Source organism: Lineus longissimus, chromosome 15 (assembly GCF_910592395.1).
Source record: "Lineus longissimus chromosome 15, tnLinLong1.2, whole genome shotgun sequence".
Taxonomy (NCBI): Eukaryota; Metazoa; Nemertea; class Pilidiophora; order Heteronemertea; family Lineidae; genus Lineus; species Lineus longissimus.
The window spans coordinates 5,715,748-5,721,747 of NC_088322.1; the positions used below are offsets into that span (position 1 = coordinate 5,715,748).

Here is a 6,000-nt window from a genome sequence, read left to right on the forward strand (position 1 = left end):
TGTTACGATCCGTCCTCAATTTTCAAAAAGTAGAACGATATTGCGCGAATGCGTATCCAATCTTAGATACGTCCCATTATAACCGTTGTTGGCCGTCGATTGTTCCCATGGTTGAAAGAATGCTGGGGAACCAACTGTGGCAGAGACAGTTGGTCGAGTGAGACTTGGCAACGATGATCATCATTGAAGATGCCTGGAGAATGCCCTCGTTTACGTCATTTTCATTTTCGTCCTGCATTGGAATTTAGCCATGTCGCGAATTCACAACGATTTCGTGAGGTCGGACGTCGTCACCTCAAACGTCTTTCTTGACGTTTTAACGCCATGAAAGAAAAATGGGTCAAAAATTACAGAACTTGGCTTTTTATCTTCATTCTCTTGGCATTTCTCGGAATATTGCGCTCTCGCGCTTTCAGGCCATAGAAAATCATCTCGTGCAATTTGGATACGAGTGCAGTTTTCTTAAAATCTCTTATTGTTTGTGTCCCTCATACATCATGCAAATACTGGGATGAAGACATCGACAAGTCCGTATCAAAGAATTATTCGCAGTTCCATGGCCAAGTTCCTTATTCCTGACCAAATGTATATTACTACTATATTGTGCATGCGACGTAGAATTCCCCGAGACCAATTGTTGTACCAAAGAGGCTTGAAAGGGGAATCATAGAGATAATGTATTCAGTGATACGTGTCGACTGTTGATTCGTTACCTGATGGTCGACACACTATATAGCACTTGCCACACCTTGTAAAAATTGCTAAGCGGGTTCGTTTCGACGGCGGCTGGTTTGGTAACAACGTGAAGCTTCCTGCTTAGCCCGGCATTGACCTTGCAAGACTCTCACATTCCTCTTAAGTTAGGAAAAATCGCAATTTCCTTATTTCTGGGTTTGCGTTCCTCTCTCGTCTTTTGGCATGTATTTATTAAAATCATGTCTCTATGGAGTCCCATGGATACGGAAACGGTCTATTCAGAATGGAATCTGCTGGGGACTCTATCATATATATGTGAACATACATTGTATATAGTAATAAACCAAAACCCTGCGGCGAACTACACCAGTTAATACCGTATTTTAGTTACACCGATCTAAGAATGTTTCGGTTATTACTAATCCAGACCGGAACATGACGTGGCCATTTGACAACTTGGTGTAAAGGAAACATTTGGAGTGGTATCAAGTGACCATGTGTAAAATGGGAGCATACTTATGTTCCCCGGTACCTATGTTCCCCGATGAGGTACCTATGTTCCCCGATGAGGTACCTATGTTCCCCGATGAGATACCTATGTTCCTCGGTACCTATGTTCCCCGAAGAGGAACCTATGTTCCCCGATGAGATACCTTTGTTCTCCATGTACCCCAGAATCCCCCAAAAAGCAGAGTTTCAGTATTTTTCGTTTGTATTAAAGACATTTTTACTCAGCATAGATTCATTGTTTCGTGACTTAAAGGCCAAGGTGCACGCGCCTTTGCTTTAAATTGGTACATACACTGTATCATAAAAACTATATGGGGGAACATAGGTACCGGGGAACATAGGTACCTCTTGGGGGAACATAGGTACCGGGGAACATAGGTACCTCTTGGGGGAAGAAAGGTACCTCTTGGGGGAACATAGATACCGGGGAACATAGGTACCTCTTGGGGGAAGAAAGGTACCTCTTGGGGGAACATAGGTACCGGGGAACATAGGTACCTCTTGGGAGAACATAGGTACCGGGGAACATAAGTACCTCTTGAGGGAACATAGGTACCTCTTGGGGGAACATAGGTACCGGGGAACATAGGGGTGACCCCGTGTAAAATATCGCCTTTTTGGAATATAGAAATTTGTATCAGGTCGATTTAACGAGAGTAATTTATATTAAGATATTATCATAAAAATACTAATATTGCACGTGCTCATTATAGTGAATATGAATGCCTACTCACCGAATTCCTGTCTAAACAAACTCGCTGAGTAATCCAAGTTAGATGTCAGTAAATAGCAAACTAAATGGATCAATTTTGAAATGAGCCATACTATATAGTATGCACACCTATTTCTCTAACAATTGAAATAGGACATTCCTACGATGGGTTGAAAATATCTGAATACCTTTGCATCCATCCATGCATGGAATTAGACCTATTTAGCGAACAATTCTCTATCGAAGAGGTATTTTGAGAAATGGGGATTGTGATATAGGATTTTGAAATTGTCGGCAAATATGACGAGAGGAGTTATTATTGAATTACATGTGAGGGTGTGTTTTGTCTTGGTTTTGTAATTGCTTTCTCCTCAAGACCGTTAATAATGCCAAATAATTATATGTATGTAACAAATGTATGATGTTAATCGGACTGATGTGATCTGCGTGATGTCTAATTTCATGACATTTACAAAACATTTTTGGAAGCTAATTTTTGTGCAAGTCTTTCGATGTTTTAGTATGTGTCACTGTAGATTTCAGCCAGCCGACGACAGAGGGACCACGGGCGCTTTGGATAAAAATCTTTGCTGCAACAACGAATCCAATTTGAGAGACACTTCGACATTACAATACAAAAAGCTCAATTTACTTATGATCGAAACAGTTTTAAAGAGGCCCAAGTCCGAAGCTTGCAGTAGTGACATCTGTAGCGGAATTATCAACCACTGTGTGACATCACCAGTTTCATATAAGGAAGCTTATTTGCATAACCTTACAGCTAAGATGAGCATTCTAGTATGAGTTGAACACATGAACATAGTAATCGAAGTGATGTTTTAGCAAAGAAAAGATGGAGAATGCAAATAATATTTACTTAGTATGGAGTTTCGTGGAAACTATGTCTGCAGAATTAACAGGGAATTAAGTAAATAAGCTTAGAAACTGGACTGAACACAATATAAACACGATGTATGACTATACCAGACAAAACGCTGTGTATATTTTGTACAGTGTTGTCCGTGCTGTAGGCTTTCATGTGTATACATACCTGGGGGCGCCGAATGAAGCATCCTCCTCCGATTCCAACAATCTAAAGAAACGGCAGTGAACCTAATTTTTATTCGCGAAGAAACTGGACCAGGCAATTTTTCCAAGTGCGCAGTACCTTACTGATAATATTGGGAAATGAATGTAAAAATTTATCGCATTGATCGTAGATATTGTCTCATTTTTCGAGATGAGAGCGTGGAAATGACACGAAAACGTAAACCAATGAAAGACCAGTATAGCTTGAACCTTGCAAGTGATTTATATTTAGCAAAGAAAGCGTATTTCAGTCGTAAGTTTTTACCGGGACAATAAAAACCAAGAGTTTCCAAGCGACCGTCCCTTATACAAGTACCAGATAAAGACTATTAAATCAAGAGAATTTTTATTCGAGCGTAAGACATTGCATCAAGCATGGAAAAGCAAACATAAAATCCGAAAGTTGCAGCCAGTCCGGAAAATAAACGGTGAGTTAAAACTGATGATCTATTCGTTACATGCATGCATACAAATACACAGACGTCGCTACAGCAGGATCGGGACGGTGTAACAGGAGAAATTGTCCGTAGGAAAGAGGATCATGAATCTATTGAAGCATTGCTACAGATGGGTAGGCCTGAATGGACATCGATCGACCTTCCAAGTAATGCTAGCAATTGGGGTAGGCATCGTGGTAGTACCAGCAGTAGAACGTCCAGTAGTTTCAGAAGGCAGAAGATGGAGGCAGAAGTGAGTAAAACAAACCTTCTTGCGCAACAGCTATTAGAACAGGCAAAAATTCAGCAGAATTGGCGCAAAAGCAGTTGAGAGTGAATTCAGAAATGTGTAGTCGTGTCGTTGTCTTGGAGTTGGAAAGCAAAGCATTCGATCAAGACGAGGACCTTGAATCTAGGATGAATGAGGGTTAAACTTATCATAATGCACAAGTTGAGATGGCACCGAATGCTTCAGGGATGAATGCACCAGGACCGACGACACTGATGGGTTCAGAGATGAATGCACCAGGTCAGGTGGCACTCATGGCTTCAGGGATGAGTACAACAGGTCAGATGGCACCCATGGCTTCAGAGATGAATGTCCCAGGTCAGGTGGCACTCATGGCTTCAGGGATGAGTACAACAGGTCAGATGGCACCCATGGCTTCAGAGATGAATGTCCCAGGTCAGGTGGCACTCATGGCTTCAGGGATGAGTACAACAGGTCAGATGGCACCCATGGCTTCAGAGATGAATGTCCCAGGTCAGGTGGCACTCATGGCTTCAGGGATGAGTACAACAGGTCAGATGGCACACATGGCTTCAGAGATGAATGTCCCAGGTCAGGTGGCACTCATGGCTTCAGAGATGAATGTACCAAGTCAGATGATACTGATGGTTCAGAGATGATAGAACAAGGTCAGATGGCTCCCAAGGCTTCAGGGATGAATGCACCAGCACAAATGGCACCCTTGGCTTCAGGGATGAATACACCTGGTCAGATGGCACTCATGGCTTTAGAGATGATTACATCTGGTCAGATGGCACCCATGTCTTCAGGGATAAATGCAGGTCAGATGGCACCCATGGCTGAGATGAATGCACCAGGCCAGATAGCACATATGGCATCAGGGATTAATGCACCTGGTCGAAGTCATCAAGACAGCATCCACCAGGCGTTCCTACCCATTGCTAACCATCTGAGGTCTCTTACAAACAAGTCTTGAACTAACAAAACCCGAGATAAAGGGATAATCAGGTGACCATTAAGATTACGCAAGGTTTGTAACATCATTTGACCCAAATGTGGAAAATGTAGGCTGGGATTGACACCTTTTTTTTAGTGACTGCTAGTGTGAAGAGGGCGTCTTGACAGGACTAGGAATCGATCAGGATGATAAACCAGTGTAAAAGAAATGCAAGTCCCCCCCCCCCGGAATCTAAGTCCGGTCCTTTTGGTAAAGTGCAAAGAGTCGCCGAGTTCCTTTGTTGAAGATTATGTAGCTAACCCTAACCAAACCATTAACCACATTCGTTGACAATACACAGCTATTGTATGGGGTCCTGCATTCCTAGAACGTCCATTCCTTTTACACCGGTGGAGCTGAAAACACTAACATGACTAAACGGAGATAAGGTTGGAAGGAGAACAGCGATCATCCTGACCATCTCAGCAGTAAGTGGTGAAAACACTACTGAAATTTATTCCAGGGAAAGGCTGCCCATAGAAAACAAACATATGCCATCAAATGAGATATGGTCGAGCAGTTATGATCATCTGAAGGACTTGCACTTACATCAGGATCCTGATTGTAGGCATCATCCCTGCTGCTCATAAACAGATGGAATGGAGAGGAAGTTCAAGCCGTAAAGAGCCAATTGGTGCTTCATACCCATGGTATCCCATTGGACATTGGTAGGATGCGCTCCACTTGAATGTCACTTCATCTCAATCAAAGAGAAAGACATGAGCGAACAGAACTAGCCGAATTTGACAGGGACAAAATATAACTTCAATGAAAAAGCCAGGGGCCATTGTGCTTTCAGTACGAACTGTACGTACTCATATACCGATCTCGATAGCCTAGTAGTTAAGGCGTCCGCCTCATAAACGGAAGGTCGAAGTTTCGAGGCCCGCTGGTAACCTCTTTTCTATGCGGCCGGTTGGGTAGCCCCCAGCTAGTTAAATATAGGGTACAGACTGCCTTCTCGCCAGGCGCCTGGCATTAGAAATAGGAGTTTGTAAGTAAAGTGTGTCTCACAAGCCGAAAGCTGGCTGACCCATTCATTATGGGTGACACTATAATAAACAAACGTCTTTTCTGGCTCACCGTAGGGGAAACAACACCGCTGTATCCGTCGTCGTCGTCGTGGTCTGTGTCCTGTTTCAAAAACATTGGCACGTGTCTCAACCGCTAAAGCTATTATTTTGAAACTTTGTACACATGACCTCTCAGGCCAGGTGACCTCTGACAATGAATTTCGGTCTGATCTAATTTTTGACTTGGTCACCAGGGGGCCAGAAGTTTAAACCTAAAAAGTGTGATATTTCTCTTA

At 42.9% G+C, this 6,000-nt stretch overlaps 1 protein-coding gene across 1 annotated transcript in view; it reads right to left on the reverse strand.

Moving 5' to 3' along the window:
* LOC135499494 (uncharacterized) overlaps positions 1–2,036 on the reverse strand; it is a 145,434-nt gene extending 143,398 nt beyond the window's left edge. The window contains exon 1 of the mRNA XM_064790267.1: positions 1,941–2,036. The gene's annotated coding sequence lies outside the window, so the exon portion shown is untranslated. The remainder of the gene's footprint in view (positions 1–1,940) is intronic.
* Positions 2,037–6,000: the final 3,964 nt, after the last annotated feature.